Source organism: Eptatretus burgeri, chromosome 16 (genome assembly GCF_056783735.1).
Source record: "Eptatretus burgeri isolate ZD-2024b chromosome 16, Ebu_testis_v1, whole genome shotgun sequence".
In the NCBI taxonomy this organism is placed as follows: domain Eukaryota; kingdom Metazoa; phylum Chordata; class Myxini; order Myxiniformes; family Myxinidae; genus Eptatretus; species Eptatretus burgeri.
The window spans coordinates 47,748,131-47,770,906 of record NC_140976.1 but is presented as its reverse complement, the minus strand read 5'-3'; the positions used below and the strand labels follow the sequence as shown (position 1 = coordinate 47,770,906).

Here is a 22,776-nt window from a genome sequence, read left to right as displayed (position 1 = left end):
CGTATGGTTTCCAACCTATATGACCTATGTTAATACACTTGCACAAGACCCGCTAACCTGTGCACACCTCCACGTGACTAATGTTTGCGTAAGCACCAATGGGTGACTCACATTTGTGTTAAGTAACATGCACTGCGCATTATTCTCCCTTGCAACCTTTGTATCACCAACACGCAAGTCGATGTGCCCTGTGCATCACCTCCACTTAAAAGGTATAAACACCTTTACCTGACTAATTTTCATGGAAGCACCTTTCTATGACGCAGGCTAGTGTAAGCACCGACAAGTGAAGTACCATGGATGTGGATGTACCTGCGAATGTTTCCAGGTGCACTTTATGTAAACGTTGCTGTCCCATTGTAAGGGCGGAATGAGGATGAGCCGCAGGTTGATTTGCTATACCGTGGCTCTAGTTTGTGATAGATGGGTTTTTTTCTGCAATGTCGTCGTTGTTGGCTAAAGGTGATTATTATAGTGTGCCCATTACCTTTTACTGCTGTGTGCCTGTGTGCAGGCATGGTTTCTCGCGTTACCTTTATGTAGGTGATAAAAGCACAATTGATGGAATGTGATTGTCCTAATACATGTCGGTAATGTAAAATCTGTCGACCTTGATGCCAAGCACAGTCTAATCTTTCATTTAACAGGATCCACATGCCACGACTATACAACTAGTACCATACCACCAAAAATAAGAAACATTTCATTGGTGACCATCGTCCTTGGATCATTTGCTCATCTCGGAGGTTAAATGAGTGTAAGCGTGTGCTTTCAATTGTGTGAGATGTGCAGGACAAAGTCATGTGAATGGATGTGGGTAGAAGGTTTTGCTTTATTTATTTGTTTGTAGGTAACTAACAAGGGTTACAGATTATGTCCACCTCCAGAATCCAGAATATCATATAAACAGTGCAAACAATGATGCCATTTATTTCCTCATGGTGACATGATCCTTGGGAAGAGGAACGTACCTCAGAAACACATGCACATGTGCCAACACACACTCATACACACACTAACACACCTACACATGCACACGAGCACACCTACACATGCAAACCTACGCACATACCTACACATGTAGACTAACACACCTACACGTGCACATGTGCCAACACACACAAACACACACACACACACACCTACACATGCACACCAGCACACCTACACACACAGACGCATGTAGAGTAACACACCTATACTTGCATATTAGCACACCGACACATGCATCTACACACACACTCATAAACCGACACATGCACCTATATACGCACACTAGCACACCTACCTGTGCACCTATTCAAGCACACACACACACACGCACCTACACATGCACCCACACACATACACGTGCACGTACACATACATGTTAACACAACTACACAGGTGGTGGGTGACTGCTTTGGCAGCACCAAAGCTGTGCACAGTGTATGGTCCCAATGGACGGATGGATGGACACCTCCACTCATGTCCACACCTTTGCATGCACACATACCTACACACTAGAACTCTGTTCTCGATGAGCTTCTTCCGGCTCGACAACATCCCATAATGCCAACATCTTCCTTATAGCTTACTCCTTGTACCCTCATTTCCTCCTCTTCTCGTCCTCTCATCGCCACACCTCCCTTCTAATTACCATGCCGCATTGCTCTCTATACAGCATGGGCTGTGATGCATAAAACGTGACATATAATGAACAACGGACAGGCTAAATGGGTGGTGGAGGCGATGCATCCTGTGCGATCATTATTCATTCATAATTGCGATGTTGAGCACTGCTTCACAAGAGCGTGAGTGTGTGAGGTGCGTGGGTAGAATGTGAATCGTGCATGGGGGCTCGAGAGAGGCAGAAACCGGGTCGAGTTAACATGATGGGGGTCCTGCAGATGGCCCGGGTGAGATGGTGCCCAGCACCGAGTTTTGGGGGTCGGAATCGGAGGGTGGTGGATGTTTGGCAAGGTTTGTTGGGTTGTGGAAGGTTTGTGGGAGGATGTTAGGGTGGGTGTGCATGGACCAAATGAGCATATATATGAAATTGACAGATTTGCAGGGAGTGTATTTGGAATCTAAATCTTTTGATTTCTCTGCTCTTGTCCAGGGCATTTTGTGCACTCAGGTGATGGAATACCTCGTTATGGGAATTCTTTTTTTTTTTGGCCTCAATGCATCATTCATCTTTGCTTCCTCAGGATCATGCGTCCGAGTGTAAAATGCCATTGGGTGTGGCGACAAAGGGGCACGCTGGAATAGAGAGGGGGTGGTAGCATCATGGAGTACAGCAACATTTTCAAAGGATGGTAAGCTGCTATATTATCTATCTATAATTCCAGCAGTGTGTGTGTGTGTGTGTGTGTGTGTGTGTGTGTGTGTGTGTGTGTGTGTGTGTGTGTGTGTGTGTGTGTGTGTGTGTGTGTGTGTGTGTGTGACCGCTGTTTCGACAACCACTGGTTCAATCTAATTGAAACTTGCCAGGTATATTGCTGGGGCCCTGTGGATGTGCCTTTTCAAGGTGTGATATTAATCGGACAAGTGGTTCCCAAGTTATGGCCATTTATTTACCAAACCAATGACAGGACACGTTGCTACGTAGGCGTGGCCGTTGGGGAAGAGATTCTCAGCCACGTTCCCCATTACGGGTTACAACGTACGGACTTCCGGATAGTGATGACTTACTGTATTCTCATAATTTCTCGATTTCTTATGCACATTTATAGATGAACACAATCCCCCAATCCAGTCGTCGTTTACGAGAGCGAAGGAACGGCCTGTGAGGTTGTTTGAAAGTTTTTTTTTTTTTTTTATTGGTTTTTTTGGGGGGGGGGGGTTTGGCACATACGTTTTTTTTCTTTTTTCTCTTCTCTTCTCTTTGTGTTTTTCCTTGCGACGACATTGCAAAAAGGCAAACTACATTGGCGCTAATTGAATAATTGGCCATTAAAACTAAATTGCGAATAATCGTAACTGCGATATGCGAACTTCCGGACAGTGAGGACTTAACTTCCGGACTTCCGGATTGTGATGACTTACTGTATTCTTTCTTGATTTTTCTCGATTTATCGACTCGCTGTATTCTTTCTTTCTCGATTTCTGTACTTTCTCGATCTCTTTCTCGATTTTCTTCAACACAATGCCCCAATCCAGTTGTTGTTTATGACAGCGAAGGAACGGCCTGTGTCGTTGTTTGAAAGTTTGTTTGTTTTTTTTTAGTTTGCACGTACGGTCACGCACGTACGAGCATGCACGTACGGGCACGCGAGAGTGAAGGAACGGCTTGTGTGGTTGTTTCTGGCAAGTGGTTTTAAAGTTTTTTTTTTTGTTTGTTTTTTTTTTGCACGTACGGCCACGCACGTACGGGCACGAACTAGTATAAATAATATAGATAAAGAGTTCAACACACCTTTGTACAATTGCGTGGCTTTGGGCGAGTACCAGTCCACGGCTGGATTCCCCAATCGTGCATGCTGTCTGCCACGTCTTGTTGTGTGCTCATTCCAGCCGATTGAATCTTGTTGGGCAGGAGAGGGTGGCAAGCTGTGTATTACTTATGCCACATCAATTTGACACTCTTGACGCACAATGACAAATGGCTACTGAAACAAATCGGTGTCCACCATGAGCATGAACCTATCTTCAGAATTGCGGAGACAAGAGGTTGGCTTGAGGGTTAAAATTAAGACTGACTGTATTCACATCAATATTGGACTTGTACATTTTGGCCTAATGGCGCATAAGGAATCTGACATGCTGCCAGTGTAATGGCAGGGGTATAAAATGTTTCCTTATTTACTGTGTGAGCCGCTTGCTTTTTACGATGACCTCTGCGCCCAACTCCAAAAGCCTTCGCGAAATGACCGAAACCAGATGGCGTGAATGCCTCGCCCATGACAGCAGCCATTACTCAAGCATAAACAGGGATTATCGTAAATATTATTGTGCCATATACTCGTGAAACAAAGCGGGATTGGCAGCGACTGGATGCAATTTTCCGATAAACCTCATCCCGCGGCCTTTTCCCTTGACTGCTTGCAATGTGTCGATTGGGATGGAAACCCGACGGGAATGGCTGGAATCTCATTTTGCACATATCTGAAGGGAACAGCAGGCAGTTTGTGGGACCAGGTGCCGTGAATGGGAGATGGTTTGTGTGTGTCATGCGAGTTGTGCAATGGACACTCAGAGATGAACACGCACGGACGCAGACTCGCTCTGTTTCTGCCGAACTCGTGTCTTGGCAACGGTTTTGCAATCCCAGTCAGTTCGCCATGCCGACGCAGGATACTCCACTCAGAGGGCAGGGAATTTGTTCAGGATGCTGGAGATAACATCCCGAAACCATGGGATCTTTAATGTTCACCAACTAAAGCCAGTCAGACGTGAGGCCCAGTCTAATGTCCATCGGAGGGACGGCACCCACATTGACGAATCTGCCTGCCTTCAACACACCAGGATGACAGTTAAATAGCTGAGCTGAGATTCAAACCAAGGCGAGACTGCTCAGAGGCAGGTGCGTATACCTTTTATGCTATCCTACCAATCCATGATGAGAACGAACCATCAGATATACTTTCACAGCCATCATCTGGTAACTATAAGTGTTAATATTTTTGGTCCCCAATGAGAGAAGGGTGTTCATTGGTTTTGCATTTTAGTTTATAACACAAACGCATAGTTTACCTGTTGCCCACATTGCATAAACTTGCATATCGAGTCACATGCCTCGCACATCTTTTACCTGATCTGCATAAAATGAAAAAAAAATATTTCTATCGTGGCACAATTTACCAATTCCAATAGTTTTTCTCTGACTTTGATCACGGAATCCAACTTTTTGAGATCAACATCTTTAATTGAACCCATTGTTTCTGTTTTGATAGTTTCCTCTCTCGGATTGCATTCCTTTGCTATTTCGTTCCTTACATTTTGCGGAGCATGAGCTTTGTGTATGAAATTAAAGCAATCTGACCTTGTCATGGAATATACAACTTCAGCTGTGTAAGAAGCATCATAATCTGCCTTCGGTTCATCCAGCGACACGTTTGGTACATACATAATGGTTATAACATGTTTGAGGTTTAGTTTTATTGTTATTGTCTTTAGAAATCCTCTTCTGGCACTGAGGTGTGCAACTTGGTTTCCAATCAGAGGACAATGGCCCAGTTGCATAAAATTCCCTCATCCTTGAAGGAATGATTCTCCTTAAGGTATATTGTAATTCCTTAGCGAAGGATTTCCTTAAGGGCTGTTGCATAAAGTCTCCTTTGGAAATCCTCATGTAAGGATTTCCTTAAAGGTGAGGAAATGCTTCAGAGAAGTTGCTATGCTCAGAAAAAAGTCAGATCTCTCCATTTGGGTAAGACCTGGGTCCACAGGGTAAACGGGGACCTCCCCAAATCGAACGAGATCCCACAGGTCTCTCTCTCTACGACGCGGGGTTGACGAGGTATGGACCGAGGAACACACTACGTTCAATCAGCTTTTCACATACACAGTTGACCTTTTTACTGGGGCCATCGTCGGTATCAATTGAATTGGTATCTCAATAACCTGGACATGAAGTAATAAATGTTCCCACCATGAATGTTCGCACCATTAAACGAGAAGCACAAACTAACAACTCATTCAACTGCACCTGCAGTTCCTGCACCGGAACACGTCTTACATCGGCCCAGATATCACGTGTTAAATACCATGGGATTGTCAGTTCGATATGGAGTTTATAAATAATTTATTTAAAACAGGTTGTTTTGAGAAATAACTCCTGGGGGATCAAAGATCCTTAGTATTGTTATGCTTGTGGAGTAGATGGAGGAACTTCAGAGTAAAGATAGAATTGTACAGCAGAGCCTGGTCCGTGGACGAGCAGGAGACATCTTGATGTAAATTAAGTAAGGAAAACTGTGAGCTTAAGATTGTTTACGTGTCACCACATGGGGTGGTGCTGGGTTAACTCGGTAGGGTTTAAGGCTAGTTTCCCCAGTTCGTCATTTCTCCCTATAACCTTTTCCTATGTTTTTGCATTTACAAAGCTGGAAAGAAAAGAACCACGTTTTTACGCCAACATCACCACCAACACCACCACCACCACCACCACCACCACCAACAACAACAGAGCCGAACATTTCCGAACAGGCAAAAACCCCGCCTTCCCGGTTTCGGACCGGTAGGCCACACCCCCCAAGGCTGATGATTGGTCGGTGTGACATAAGAGGGAGGATTACAGTGTGGAGACGGCGGTCAGAACACATCGGACTTGTCTGGCTTCTCCTCGACACGGTCAAGAAGGGGTGGGATTGTCATTGTTCGTGCTGATGTGAATTTGCTTGCGTGTTGGAGCAGGATGCTCGCCGTTGTCTGTTCGGCTGAGTCGTGAAGTTTGCACGCGTTGAGGAGGAGAGAAGAAGAAGAAGAAGAAGAAGAAGAAGAAGAAGAAAAAGAAGAGCACGTCTCTTGGCCTTGTCTCGGAGCCTCAGCAAGGGAGAGGGATGGGATAGAGAAGGAGAGGGGTGGGACAGAGAGGGAGAGGGGTGGGACAGAGAGGGAGAGGGGTGGGATAGAGAGGGAGAGGGGTGGGACAGAGAGGGAGAGGGGGGGGACAGAGAGGGAGAGGAGTGGGACAGAGAGGGAGAGGAGTGGGACAGAGAGGGAGAGGGGTGGGACAGAGAGGGAGAGGGGTGGGATAGAGAGGGAGAGGGGTGGGATAGAGAGGGAGAGGGGTGGGATAGAGAGGGAGAGGGGTGGGGTAGAGAGGGAGAGGGGTGGGATAGGGAGAGGAGAGGGAGAGAGGTGGGATAGAGAGGGAGAAGGGTGGGAAAGAGAAGGACAGAGAGGGAGAGTGGTTGGAGAGTCAGGGAGAGTGGTGAGAAAGAGGGAGAGTGGTGAGAAAGAGGGAGAGTGGTGAGAAAGAGGGAGAGAGAGAGAGAGAGAGAGAGAGAGAGAGAGAGAGAGAGAGAGAGAGAGAGAGAGAGAGAGAGAGAGAGAGAGAGAGAGAGAGAGAGAGAGAGAGAGAGAGAGGTGGGAAAGAGAGGAAGAGTGGTTGGAGAGAGAGAGGGAGAGTGGTTGGAGAGAGAGAGAGGGAGAGTGGTTGGAGAGAGAGGTAAAGTTGGAGAGAGAGGGAGAGGGAGTGGTGGGTGAGAGTGGGAGAGAGAGAGGGAGAGAGAGAGGGAGAGTGGTGGGAGAGACAGGGAGAGTGGTGAGAAAGAGGGAGAGTGGTTGGAGAGAGGGGGAGAGTGGTGGGAGAGAGGGAGAGTGGTTGGAGAGAGAGGTCGAGTGGTTGGAGAGAGAGGTAAAGTTGGTGAGAGTGAGAGAGAGAGTGGGAGAGAGAGAGAAGAGAGAGTGTGGGAAAGTGGTGGAAGAGTGGTTGGAGAGAGAGAGGGGGAAGAGAGAGTGGGAGAGAGCAGGAGAGTGCTGGGAGGGAGAGTGACAGTGGTGGGAGAGAGAAAGAGAGTGGGAGAGTGGTGGGAGAGAGAGCGGGAGAGTGGTTGGAGAGAGAGCCACCTTCATGGGTGGCCTCAACTCTGCAGTGGGGGTTGGGGGGGGGAGGTCCCATACTGCGGTGGTGGGGGTGTAGCAGTGTGTGCATGCCCATAGCACAAAGTCCCACCTCGAGGGAAATCCTTGACCTCCCCCATCCTCACCCCCACCCAAGGAAGGCAGCAGTGTGCCAGTTAAAGATTGGTTTCGTTGTACTCTGGCCGTGGATATCACGCTTTTGGAACAGTATGGTGAATTTTGCAATGGCATGTACGATGGCGATCCTATTGACGATGACATGCGATGTGCATTCTCACGTGTCAAGGTGGGGCAAGCAAGTCCATCAAGGACTTGACAAAGGTCTCCTCAAGTTCATCTGTGACTGATGTGGTGAAAAACCTTGACTCATTCGTCATGTTTCTGATCCCTGCTGAAGTGCACCACCGTGGGCATGGCGACACAGACTCTGATGACAGTGGCAGTGCAAAGCCAAGTGTGTTCAGTGTGTTGAATGCCAATGCCAATGCACGTTCAAAATTTATCACTTTAAATACATGTGTACAAGTTTAACTTTCACTTGAACAAAGATTTAAACAGCAATTTTCATGTTTTCTTCTTCAATTTCTAGCTTGAAGGTTTCTGTTGTCTTCTGTACCTTCCTAACTTGCCTTCTGACCATGAATACCATAGATGTCTTCGTCCTCCAGGCACGCCACCACTCCATTCATAATATATATATAGAAAATATTTTTATTTTTTTTTAAACCTCCCTCCCTACCTGAAAATCTTGGAAGAGGTGGACGCTAAACAAGTAATTTTTCTTTTATGTGGCGTTACCTATTAAGGGTTAAGTCCTGATTTCAAAACTGACCTTTGCACTGTTGATGGATAGATGACATCTAAGCCTTCTGCCGGTCTGTCAATTCAATACTTGTCTTCTTTCTATTCCTTGAGGATATCTTCAAGTATTGCTCATCCTTGTTGGACAGCTTTTTGGGTCTTCCAGTCCTGAGTTTATCAGTTACAGATGATGTTTTATATTACAGAATTACATTTTTTTTTCCTCGAGAAGAACATCCAATAAAATAATGAATATCAAGAATAATCATATTTTGTAATCGGGCCTCATACAGGTGTGCTAAAGGGGGTGCGGGGCGGCGGTCTGCCCCGGGTGACAGCCAAGTGTGTGGGGGGGGGGGGCATTGGGAGAGTTGAAATACGTACGATGATATAACGATGGTTTTAGTTGCAAGTGACATTATAATATTGTTGCGGTTTTGAGAAACTGCTGTTGTAAATGTGCACTCACAACACGGAGGTCCTTTAGCGTCGTTATTTCCATAATAAATGTTTAGAATAGTCCCTTACCTTCAGAAAAATCAAAAGCACACTCGCACAACAGTTGCTTTTGATCGAAGGTTTTCTCATCGAGTGTCGGTAATATTGTCCCGTGATAATTCTGATGTACTGTGATTTCAAAATTTAAGTACACAAAATTAAGTTTATGAATTATAAGAATATAATTTATTTTATAACTGTAACTTGTAGCTCTTACAGGGGAGTAGGATGCATACAAAGCTGAGTGGCACATTAAAAATCGTAGTGGCGTTTGGGAAAGCAGATGAGCCTGCTCGAAGGTGACATTTTTCTTTTTGTGTGAGTACCAAACCATTTCCGTTGGTACTCAATGAAAAATCTCATTTAAATAATTGTGTGAATCCCTGAAAATAAAGCACGATCCCAGAAAATGTGGTTTTTTGTCATTGGCTTTTTCCACCAATTACAAGCAAGCTTTCATCAGTTCCCAGGGAATTTTGCATTGCACGAAAGGTCCTGATTCGTTCTTTTGGGTTGATGTCATTTTAAACTCATTTGCATACATGTCTCGACCACGATGGTAGCTCAACGAGCTTTATGGGTTCACCCTTTCATTCTGAAAAGTTAATTTCCTTCATTAAATAGTGAAGAGGCAAGAAAAACATCGCCACGGAAATGACGTCGTGCAATCGCCGGGCATTCCTTGATGCTGGATTTATTTATTTTTGTCGTATACATTGTCGAGGCTCATATAAGAGCTAACACGCAGAACCCACAACATGGGGAGCAGGAGACGAGAGGGGCAGGAGAGGGAAGGAAAAAAATAATGTGGAACAGAGACTTGAGGATATCTGTGGAAGGGTGAGGGATGGGGCGGGGTACACAAGGTAAACAAGATGGACACCTCAGGGACTTTCAGGTCCTTACACGACGGGGACTTTCAGGTCCTCGCACGACAGGGACTTTCAGGTCCTCACACGACAGGGACTTTCAGGTCCTCACACGACAGGGACTTTCAGGTCCTCACACGACAGGGACTTTCAGGAAGGAAAGCAGGGAATTTGAAGGAGGTGGGTTTGGGGTGGATAAGCAGGGGTAGAAAAGATCAAGGTTTTGGATGGGGGAAAATAAGAGATGGTGGTGAACATCTGTTTTGAATACCTAGAGGGAAGAGTGAGAATGAAAAGAGAGTGCGGAAATTTGTTCCAAAGGCGGGAAAAAAAAGAGGAATGAAAGTGTGAAGGTGAGCACCTTTTCTGTTACCTTTTTGAAAATTCTTCCTGGTGCTGTTTTCTCTGTGGTTGAAGATGTGTTTTTGTTATATCGATGCCAAGCAGTGTTCCCTGTTTGCTGGATTTTTTAATGTCCTACATTTTTCTTATTTCCAATTTGCTTACTTCAGGTACAGGACTGTAAACCACTTGAAATTTTACTTGCAAACATGATGTTTTCTGTGTTTAATTTTTTTAATTATTCATCTTTGGGGGGGTGGGGGGGGGTAGGGTGGTGCCAAAGGAAGGGTCCGCCCCAGGTGCCAAATACTGTAGGTATTCCCCTACAGCCTCATTATCTAACCCCATCACCCCTCCCTTCTACTGCCCTCGTTCCACAATAATCTGTTGACGTCATTGATAACATCTCGCCCTTATTGTGTTTTGCTCCATTTCCATCTCCATCTCGTGCACGATCCATTCATTCCTTTATATTTGCCTTTTTTTCTAATATTACAGTGCTCCTTTGATTGGCTGTCGGTGAAATTTTTTAAACCCTCAATGGGTTTGTGAATTCGCTTGAAATTGCTTTTTCTCACTATTGTTGTCAATTAAGCACAGTCGCCTAAATCACCGAAATGAATGCTGTGCCATCAGAGGCAGCAAGTGAGATGATCTGTTTCTGTTCCTGTCAAACATTACTTTCCATCATGTTATCAGCATCGCGGTGTCTCATTCGTAATGACTTTCACATTTATTTATCTGATAACAAAATATTAGCTGTCATCAAAAGCATTCTATCTCTTTTCGCAAAAATAGCACGATCCTATCTGAAAAAAGATTATTTTTGTGCTCATTATTATTGATGTGTTCTCGTGCTGTGGTTAATGCTGACATAATGAGACTGTGCTCACAGGTGTATTGGCTGTGAACGTGGATTTCGATGGAAAGACAAACATGCTTTCGAGTCAATTTTTGACAAATTTGTGGCATTATCAGCATCTTAACAGGATTTCAAAATACATGACCATAAGATGCCACCTAAAGGACTCGAGGCTCAAAAGTTGGGCCACGACGTGCGGCACTGGCTACCGGACTGAAACTGTAAACAGGGTGTGTGCATTGGGGGTCACGTGGCCACTACCCCATCCTTATGAAAGTGTCACTGGGTCATTGCACGTGTCATCATGTCTTCCATCGAGACACTCACCGCCTCCGTGCTCAGACGGTCAAGTGGACCTTGGCGTCCGATGTCCCTGGCAGGCTGGCTCTGACATTACGCATGGCTGGCCGAGGTTTTTCCAACCGCAGCACCGTGTGCCTACATTGGTGCTCTCATTTCACACATTCTTCTCATTTGGTCTTCACTGTGGGTAAGCCGTTATTGATGTTATTGATTATTGTTTGAAGTGATACCTTTATTGTGCTTAACTTATGGGTCATTATGACGATTGGTAAAATATTTTGAACACTGGGTTTGAAAGAAAACTTCAGCCATTTTGTCAGTAAATTGGAAGTGTTTTTAAAGCTTTGATATCAACTCCACAAAAGGTTTTCCTTTTAAAAAGAGCATAAATTTCAGTGCAAGTAATGTAAAAAAGTCCAAGCAATAAAGACGTGGAAAGACTGTAACAGATTTATCAGCTGAGTTTTTCCGAGTTTGTGGCTTTTTCTTTGGGGTTTTGGTTGAACCTCAATGCATCCAGGGATCATGCGTTCCGGTTGGCACAAGCACGCAAGAAACAATGGAAGGTTTGAAAAGTTTGTCAAAGAGAGCAAGGTTGTTCATCGGTGTGTGTTTGAGCAGCCACACTTTACTTGCATATTCTGTGTAATTTCCCTGCAAGTGGTTTGATGGTTATTTATTTATGTTTTAATATATTTATTTATCAATCTCGTATTTGGCCTCACGCTGCAAAACAGGAACACACCAGACTGCACTTGAAACATGCACAGCCACTGAGCTTAGGGGAAGTGATGTAATTTCCCGCTGCACTCTGGGTAATTACATTTGACATTTTTCTCTCCTCAGTCAGTGGGGCATTTTTGATCAGAATTTCCTCCTCCCAAAGGGATGCTCGCCTATGGCTTGTTCATCCCTGCTCTCTCCTTTTTTTTTTTTAACACTGAGCATTAAGGCCTAAATCACATTTGGCACGGTGGCCGTAGGGTCTACAAAATCTACAGCCACCAGCAATTGTAGGGCGGTCGTAGTATTTCCACGGTCACACAATGTCGCAGTCACATATGTTTTTATTTTTCGGGTAGCCGCACGGGGTATTTATAAATTGTGGAGACCAAAAACGTGGGGGTGTCGTACGGTCTTTGATTTGATGTCGCACGGTGACCTTAGGGCGTTCCTGCGGCGGCCATAGAATTTTCAAGGCAGACGCAAGGCGACCGCAAGGGGACCGCAGTGGGCCCTAAGGCGAACGTGCGACCAGACGGACGGTAACGAGTGGGTTCTTTTTTATTATTTTTTTTTTTACCAGTTCTTTTGTTTCGGCTTGTCGAATTGCTATGGTGAACGTAGAAATGAAAAAAAGTTATAACTCCGCGTTATAATTCCACGGCGACCTTATGGCCTGTAAAATATAGCCATACGGCGTAGGGCCACCCTGAGGCCACCTCAGAAACTCTGCGGCCGCCGCACGTTTCTGTCAATTCAGAGGGCGTACGACCGCCGTATCCTCGCCGTAGAGCAAATGTGACTTAGGCCTAAGCAAGGGAGTCGTCCGTCTGGGGTCTGAACCAGTGTGACCACTCCTTGGCTTTTTTCACAAGATCTTGGCTATTCGTTGTTCACCTTGGCGTCTTGGTTTTCCATAGGTTTTCTTGGCGTATAGGTTTTCTATTATCATCGCTTTTCCAAAACCTTGTGAATCCTTGGCTTTTTTCATTGGCTCACCTTGGCATTTATGAAAATGAGGAGTGGTCACACTGCTTTGAACCACCAACCTCATCTGGGGTTTGAACCACCAACCTCCCAGACTCAGAGCAGACGTTCGAACCATAATGCTGCTCAGTCTGGTGTCATGTTTGTGGAGGTACTGGTTTTCTTTTCACCATGTTCCAAAACGTTCAACGGCGTCAGAATTTCAGATTAATTAAAATACACTTTGTTTGACATACCAGCTTCAAGGTAATGATTCTGGGATCCCAAGTTCAATTCATATAAAAGTGCATTGACGTCTCCCACTGTCCTTGTCCGACACGCTATCTCATGAATGTTGATCCTTTTTTTTTTCCTCGAAGCTCCTGCCATCCACACGAGTAGCAATAAACCAATGGGAAACGGGGTCAAGCTTTTGGTGTTCATAAATTCCCAGTTTACAAACACAGCATAAACTTTCTTTTGATTCATTTTCTGTTCTGTTTCAATATATCAATATTACTATTTGTAAAATGTGAAAATAATTGCTTTTGGATTCGGAAAACCTGGCAGGCCCTGCAGCTCATTTTAAGTAGTTTTATCCCAAAAGTCGATGTTCACGTCATGAACCAAACAAATCGGTTCTTCATTGAGGTTACGTCACAATGTACACATCGACATGAAAAGGTGGTATATTGAACAGGGAATAGTGAAGAGAGTCTGTATTTTTTGTCCCATGATGTTTTATTTCACTTGTTCAAACTTCTTTCCAGAATATCGAGTTCATCGTTGAGAATGTCCTCACATTATATTTTACAAATCGCAAAACATTTTATAAAATTCTACTGGAAGTTTACTCTTTAAAATAAATATTCTCTCCGTTTAAGCTTTAAGGATTTAACATCCTGGTTACCTCTTCCACTGAAGGTGGATGGAGGTTGTGTTTTCACCCTGTCTGGTTGTTTGTCTGTTTAATTGTCTGTGAGTGGCATATCTCAAAATGTTGTTTGCGGATTCGGATGAAATTTGGTCGACGGGTTTGTGTGTGTGACAAGGACGAATTGGTTCGATTTTGGTGAAGATCCGAATCCAGATCCCGGATCTGAGAGTTTTTAATTTTTCAAGTGAGTCTTCACCATTGAGAAATGGGGCCAAAAACGATGTATATCACGGTATTTGAAAAAGTGGATGAGTTATGGCAACCTGGTGGAGGAGTTGGGTCCATCCATCCATCCATCTATTGGGACCATACTCTATGCAGAACATTGGTGCTGCTTTAGCAGTCTCCTGTGCCGTTGGGTATTGGACGGGTAGTCACCCCGACGCAGGATACCAGGAAACTGGTACTCATTTTGCCGACCTTGGAAGGATGACAGACTGAGTCAACCCCGCTTGGTATTACTTCAACAGCCAAGCAGGAGTTGGGTTGGTGACTAGAACAAGCCAATTCGATCTTGGTTCAGGTCCCGATGTAGATTTGACCCATCAGTGGGATACAGAATGTAACATTGTTCATCCTGGTCAATGTATGTGCTCTACCAAGTGCCGTTCTAGTTATTTTAAGGTTTCATCCTTTGTTGCACTGTTAATGGAATATAAATTTGTTGTCAGGCTGAAATTGTTTTTTTTTGTGCATTTCCATGATGGTTTCCTTCCAAAGCAAAAAGTATTCCTACATTGTTATGATGATTATTGGGAAGAGTGCAATGTGTTGAAGTGGGACGTCATCCATGATGTCACCATCTTGGGACCAATGAGATGCCAGACTTACTTTGGTCAAAAGTCTCTCTCAGCCCATCACCATTTCTCATACAGTGATGTCAGAATTACACCACAACACGAACATTGAGACAATCAGAAATAGATAATCCAACCGTGTCTCAATCTCCCCTCCAATTTTGGGTTCCATTATCACGTTGTTCCATCCACCACCGAAGGTGGACAGGGGTTATGTTTTCACTCCTGTTCGTTTGTCTGTCTGTGAGAAGAATATCTCAAAAAGTTGTGGACAGATTCAGACAAAAATTGGTCGACAGGTTGGGTGTGTAACAAGGACGATTTTTTTTTTTTTTTTTTTTTTTTAGATTTTAGTGAAAATCTGGATCTGGATACGAGAATTTTCAAAGTGATTCTTGACCATTGAGAGATACAACCAAAAGCGATTATACTCGTATAGCATGATATCTCAAAAAATTATGGATGGATTCAGAGGGAATTTGGTGGACAGGTTGAGTATGTGACAAGGACATCGATTTTGGTGAACATCTGGATCCAGATACGAGAATTAAAATTTGTTTTTTTTCGGTGATTCTTCACCATTGAGAGATGGGACCAGAAACAATTTATAGCATGATATTTCAAAACGTAATGGACAGATTATGATAAAACTTGGTGGATGAGTTGGCTGGGTGACATGAACACACTGATTAGATTTTGGTTATGGTCCAGATGTATATCTGGCCTCTCAATGGGATGCAAAACATCAATTGTTCAGCCTGGCGGAGGAATGCGCTTCATCGAGTACCGTTGTTGTTTTCAACGTGTCCCAACATAAATTGTTTGGACACGTCAAACATTTGCTGATCTTGGCTGTGAATTGAGAAAGAAAAAGTTCCTCAATCGACGTCATCACATAAAAGGACTACAAATCGTTCTTTGCAAATTCTGAAGAAGGTCATGGACACTTGGAAAAAAAAAAAAAACATGTTCAAATGGTGATAAACTCTGGTGGAGTTATTTTATCCACAAATGTTCAAATTGTCCTCAGGGTAAATCTGTGCAGACTGCACTGGTCTTCCTCCACAAAACAGGAGAATGTTTTCCTTTGCAGAAAACTTTCTGCAGAAGCGATTGCTTTTGACAAATACTTTTGAGGGCTGTATTTATCCAGTCAATAGGAAGCGTTTAGAGTTGATTCAAATCACGCAGCATCAAGAAGAGCCTTTTCATCAGCAAAGAACGGAGATGCGTCAACAGAGGAAATGACTTTTCATCAGGATGGTGCATCATCTACGTGTTTTTGATTCTCAAAAGCACGGGGTATTTCAAAGCAAATTATGAACAGAACTGTTTATTAAACATAATTAAAAGAAACGCATTTAACGGTGAAGTGTTTAAGTGCTTTATTCACGTCAGCCTATTTCTTTTTTCTCAAAATAATTATTCGCAAAGGCAACCGGCCAAATGGAATTCTATGCATTGAACCTCTACGTGGGATCTATTCCCCGATGATGTGATTTTTTTTCGGGGGGGGGGGTTCAGTGGATTAAATGCCCTGGCATGCTTTGTGCACAGCTCCCTGTGCTGCATTGCGGTGACATTCATCTCATGGAACCCAGATATTGTGGCGGCAGCTCTTCAGCCCTGTTGTCGATGCATTCGGAAGTGAACTGCCAATAAAGCAGTTCATATATATATATATATATATATATATATATATATATATATATATATATATATATATATATATATATATATATATATATATATATATATATATATATATATATTATCGATGGATGCTGAGGTTTCCAGACAGATGTTCCTGATAACCTTTGTTGCATTATTTGACCAAGACAATCTCACGACGAGAGGATTTATGCTCATAATGGCAAAGGTGCTTTCACATAATCCATGGTTATGTCTGCAAGTGGAGATATTCTTTATTTGGCTGTAATATGCTCAATTCTAAAATTGTTTTTTAAACTAATACTTATTATTGCTGTACATTTGGGAATGCATGCTAATTAAACCAATTCCTTCAGCAACTGTTATGTCAGAAGGATCCTTACTTTTGCCCAATTTCTTGTATTTCTGTGTTTTCTTAACAGCATTAATATCTTTATAATGGAGTGTTTAATAATACTTAACGACTAAAACCATTCATTGATTCTTCAGCTCATGAGAATTGAGATTGTTGGAAATTAGAAGTGTTCTGCAATTTTACCAAAGGTGGGGCGAGATCGAGATTTGAGATCCCTCCTTCCCTCGTCCTCCACCGCCCAGCATTGTCTTCAATCCTGCTTATATGTTCAGTATCCTGAACCTCCACATCATTTGGCTCTCTGGCTGATGGTAAATCAGACAATTTCAAATGAAAATTATTCGGTATACTTAACAAAATGACTGAGTGGGCTCTCCTTATATTGAAGGTTGAGGGTGCATCTTACCCCCACCTTACTCATCTCGCTTCATTATATAAGCTTGCCTTGTCCAACGGCAGTAAAGGGTTTTACGGTGGCTGGAGTGCAAAGAGCGGAGGAGCAACATGTGAGCCAACGGCGATCCATTTCTCATGCCCATCTGTGTCTGCAGACGTCCTCCTGTAGTTGGGTTACTTTTTATGAGGAGGTTGGTGGCAGGATTTGCACTCCAGCCACCGTGAAACCCTTCACTCCGCAAAACACTTAAAATGCAAAGAAAACTGAAAACCCACTCCATGGGAATACCTCCTGTGCATCTGCCCTTTGCAGGGCAGCTCACCGGATGACAGGATTGGGGCCATACGGGGTATCCTTCCCGAGACAGATTTCAGTAGTGTGTGTCAGGGTGGTGCTGAGGTGTCGTCCACCAGACGGCGGTCTCCTTGGGATAACCTGAAACGGTCCCTTTGGGTAGGTGCCTTGAATGTCCTATTCCCTCACCTGTCTCTGTTATCATCTGAGCTCTAGCTTTTGAACAATAGTATTTCAGCACTCTCTGAGGTTCGGAGACTGGATAGTGGTGAGATCATGGCGTGTGGTTACACCTACTGTTGGTCTGGTTGCTGTGATGGTTACCATGCTCAATTGTTGAACAGGTTCGCCACCATCTGCTTAAGCACCAGCGCCCAGAGCAGTCAGGCTTTACACCAATGATGTCAACATTTGACTGTATCCTTGCTGTTTTGGTCCTCAGTGAATGCAGACTATAGTTTTATCAGGGGCTGCTTGCAGCCTATGTTGATCTCTGCAAAGCGTTCAATTCAGTGAATCGGGATGCCCTCTGGAGGATTCCTGACCTTTGTGGGGTGCCACCAAAACTGATAAGTCTGATGTCTGGACCATACTCTGGTACTGAGAGTGCCGTGAGATGTGGTGATACAATTTCCGACTTGTTTCCAGTTGGTACTGGGCTTTGTGTCAGGGGTGTGTACTGGCCTCCACACTTTTCAGCACTTGTATGGACTGGATTCTGGGGAGTATGTCAGAGAGATCAAGCTGCGGTGCATCGTTTGAGAATATCAAGATCTCTGACCTTGATTTTGCAGATGATGCAGTCATCTTTGCGGAGATCTCTGGCTTGCATTTTGGGGGCCCTTGAGGTGCTGAATGAGGAGTCGGAGCCGCTGGGATTACTGGTTTCCTGGGTTAAAACTAAGATTCAGGCTTTCAATGACATCTTGGATGCTGCTATCTTGTCTGTACCTGATTGTGGTGAGGATGTTGAGGTCACAATGAGATTCACTTGCCTTGGCAGTGATTTTCATGTCTCTGCTGGCTGTGAGCCAGAGGTCAATATACATCTGCGATGGGCCTGGGAGAGTCATGGATTAATTGTATCATGGGGTGTGATGCTGTTGGGACCTGTGTAGGAGGACGAAAGTCCGAGTCTTCAGGTCCTTGGTGCTTCCAGTCATGCTTTCCAGATGTGAGACTTTGACTCTGACCAGAGATCTGAGATGGAGACTTACAGTAATTACTTTGGTACCAGGTCTCTTCAAAGAATCCTTGTCTATCGCTGTTCAGACTTTGTGTCCAACGAGTGGTTGCGAGAGAGACTCAAATTATATTTGTTATCTGCATTGTCCATGAGCGTCATCTGAGACTGTATGGACATGACTCATTTTTTCTGACGCTGATGGTGCTCACCAGATTCGCTCAATGAAGGAGCCTCGTGAGTGGAGGAGGCCAATGGGCCGACCACATGCCTCGTGGTTGCAGCGGGTTTATGGGCATCTCCTGGAGATGGGGATGGGCCAGGCATCTGCCTGGGGGATGGCCAGATGGAGACCCCTGGAGTACTGGCGGAAATTGGACGCAACGACGCGATCCTCCGGGGCATGCTCCCATACCTCACCCGATGTCAAATCCCAAATACGGTACTGTGTATAGTCAAGTCATACTGCTGTATGACTGTGATCCCAGAGCCAAACCCTGTATGCTGTGTCTCATTAAAAACAAACAGATGCACTACAGCACCAAGGAGAGAAATTTTAGAAGCAGGGTAAGACCATGGAATCAGCATATCTCGTGAAGCTCAGTATTGGAAATGGGAGAGACCATGAGATGATGGTGAGCAGCATCCATAAATAATGGGGTGAATATCTCGCATCAGCAGGCTCAGGAAGACATTTGCACTGGCGTGCCAAAAGGGATATGAATGAATTGAGTTGAGTGTTCGTTTTAGAATTGGGAAGGAAAACAAGGAAATAATTCCCAGCAGAACGTGTGTTCAGAGATGGAGGGGCAGTGACTGTGCACAGATGTCGGGAGGAGCAAAACCATAACAGAGTTGGTAAAATATACTGCAGGGCCAATACACTGTCCACATTGAACAAGAAGCAGAAATTGATTCTCAAATGATGGACAAAAGATTCCAATGTCATAAGGGGGGAAGTCTTTTTCCATGGCATTCCAGATTAAGGCTTGGAATGGGGTTTAAGATGAGGGTGGCAGAGGAAGAACTTGTCCTTCTGGGAAATTCAGAGATGATGACTGACTTTGGAAGCCACTTTTGAGATATGATCTGCCCAAAAGAGGTGATAGATGGAAATTAGATCCAGACACTTCTCCCTGAGGCTGACCACAAAAATACATTGGGGGTTTTGCTTGGAAGTCCTTATGGAGGAATAAATTTATTATGGGTCTCTCTTGCACTAAAACACATGTTTAAGGTAGATGACTGGTTGCTTTTGTTCTCCAGGTCACAGAGAGGAATGCTGCCATAGGGAGAGGCATGTGGAACTATCCTGTGCAGAGTGAAGTCATCTGTGTAGTGACATGATATGTTTTCCATTGATGAAGACAAACCATTGATTTCAATCAAGAGCAAGATTGGTCCCAGAATGACTTTGAGGGACATCGGCCTCTCGCAGTACAGCATGACACAAAACGCCATCCAATCCACTTTTAGAGCGTGCACATGAAGTCTGTTCGCCAGTCAAGCAGGGAACGCTGGATACAATGGTTGGAAAGCTCAGTTTGGAAATCAGTGTGGGGTGCCAGACAGAATATATTGTATGGGAGATGTCTATTAAGACAGCCATTACCTCTTTATTAATATTTAATACATCTATCCATTTGCTGATTTTGTAGACGCACCATGGCAAAGTTGTAATGACCCCTGCAGAAGCCAAAATGGTGGTTGGAGATTAGTGTTGGAGAAAACATTCGTGATCTGCCAGCATCTTTGCTTACAATGGCGAAAAGGCTGACTCGACAGTAGGAGAGTCAGTTTTGGCACCATTCTTGTAAATTGGGTAAACATTGGTGATCTTTCACGATACAAGCAAGTGGCCCTCAGAAAATGAGCTGAAAGAGAACACAAATAGGAGTAGATATCATGCAGAGAAACCGTTTTAAAGTTTTGGGGCACTGAATGGCTCAAGGCTATATTTGCTGTGGAGGAGTCAATAGAGGCTCGATATTTCTCCACCTTGACAGCAGGGAAATTTGCATGGTGTCAGATATTTGTTATCAGGCGGTCTCGGATGGGTTTTGGAAGAGAAGGGTAAAGAAGTTGGCTTTTTTTTTCCAAAGACAGAGTTTCGCTCAAACGTCTCCCGACTTTCCTCTACTCCCATAATATTCTCAGGTCACGAACTGTTGTTAAGGCAGTCAATAGTCAGCCTTGGCATGAACAGTGTGTCCATCATTACCCCATTCCCACAGAGCAAAACAACAGATGTGGAGTATGTGCTTCAGATGGGCTTGACCAACTGCTCTTGAGTTTTGTGGACAGTGAAAGGCCTCTGAGCTCAGACCACCCTGATGCTGAAATCTGGAGTTTACGAGTATGGTGGAGCCACAATAGTTAAATGAGGTTTGTGGAGACGGTGTACATTTCCATCAGTGGAGTTATTTTTCAGGAGGAAACCCAAGATTCTTTCCAGCTGTTACCTCATCACATGACTTGGATGATGTTAACTGATGGAGGAGAGATTTATTTGTTGAGAAGTTAGTCTCAGGCACCGTTTATTTCAAGAGTTGAAGAGATAATGGACCAGTCATTGGAAGTGGTGGTTGACTGCAGGCGAAACCAATCTGCCTGATTAATTTACCAGACTGGTGTCTTGAGTCCCTGCCGACCAACCACGGAGGCAGACACTTTCAAGAGCACATGGTCTGAGAATTTGATGGGAGCAGAGGAAAATCAGGAGAGGTTTGAGAGAAAGCTTCCGATGATCATGTTATCCAGAGTAGGAGATATAGGTTTCAAATCCAACAGATTTGGTGAGGCGAGAAGTGTTACAAAAGTCCTTTGGAGCAATGCCATGGATTGTGGTATGAGGAGAAACACCAAGCCTGCTGGAACGCTGACATTTGACGTGACCACAAATTAGAAAGAGGCAGAGTTGGGATGTGAGGGTTGGAGTTGAAGTTGGCTGAGAGCGTCTCAAATATGGAGTCATTATAGTTTGGAGGATAGTAGACCACGCATACAGTATGTACACGATGTTGCAACAGAGAGTGATACGGATCCAGAGGTATTCCATGGAGATGGGGAGGGTGCCTTAGCTGAGCAGGGACAATGGGAAAGGAAGCTTCTGATATAGACTGCAACATCGAGACTGCACTTCTGATATAGACTGCACCAGCCAGAGCATTGGGTATGTTAAAATTGGCCAAAACATAAACGGGTAATGAGATGAGAGCGTCTGGGACATACTGTGAAAGAAAAGTTTAGAAAACTAGAGATGAGGCAGAAACATCTGGAGAGAAATCCACGAGATTGAATCCTCAGCCTGTGATGTTCCTGGACCAGTTGGAAAGGGTTTGGTGGTGCAAGTCTCTGCATCTGGGAGGGGTGGTGAGGGGTTGAACAGTGGAGTGAAGGGAAGTGGTGAGTTTTTAGAAGGTGATTGTGTAGGGCCATGTGTTGTGGTGGTTTGGGGTACAGGCTGGAGTGGTGGTGGCGGTGTGAGTGGGGGGTTAAGAGCAGCAGAGACAGGCAGTGGTGTGTGGGTGTTCATATGGAAGGATGGACTCTTGTGGCTGCATTTTTGGCAACAAGGTTTCCATTTCAGGATATCGCATCAGCATTGCTCCCACAGTACCACGCACATTGCTTTTAGTCTGAAAAGTCTGGTCATTCAATACTAACAGGAAGACTACTCTTTACCTGCAGGATCAACGAGTGTGAATGGTCCTACTTATGGCCAGGAAGGGAGATTGGGAAACAAAAGCAAGCACAGTTGGAGGGTGAGAATGGGTCAGGGGGAGGAGGGAGGTAAGAGGATGAATAAACAACAAAGGATTGGTCATAGCTCATGAGAAATCAGGAGATGAAAGAATAATGAATTATTATTTGTTACGAGCAGGGAGGATTGGGAAAGAGGAGGAATGACGAGCAAGTCATTTGACAGCGAAGAAATTAAGAAAAAGATGAAAACTGTGGCTGGGGGTGGGAGAGGCAGACGAGAAGATAGCAGCCGAAGACAAGATTAAAAAAAAATATACAATGATTTATTTATTTTTATAGATTACTTGGTCGATGGAAGAAAAGAAAGCAATCGAGGAAGGTAAGCAAAAAATGAAGATAGAAGTGGGCGACAAGAAATAACCATCCAGGAAGAACACAAATGATTAACCCGGACAATAAACGATTAACACCATCGAAAGGATATGAAGATTTATGGGGATACAACACAAGGTGAACACATTCGACATTTACAACGTGAAAACGAACAACATTTGGGTGAAA

At 44.3% G+C, this 22,776-nt stretch overlaps 1 protein-coding gene and 1 long non-coding RNA gene across 4 annotated transcripts in view; both read left to right on the top strand.

The window, feature by feature from the left end:
• LOC147011030 (transmembrane protein 132E-like) overlaps positions 1 to 22,776 on the top strand; it is a 506,523-nt gene that overhangs the window by 60,543 nt on the left and 423,204 nt on the right. The window lies entirely within an intron of this gene.
• Positions 1,990 to 11,633, top strand: LOC147011032 (uncharacterized). The gene is made up of 2 exons (XR_015052305.1): positions 1,990 to 2,300; positions 9,956 to 11,633. It is a non-coding gene; the product is annotated as an uncharacterized LOC147011032 (long non-coding RNA).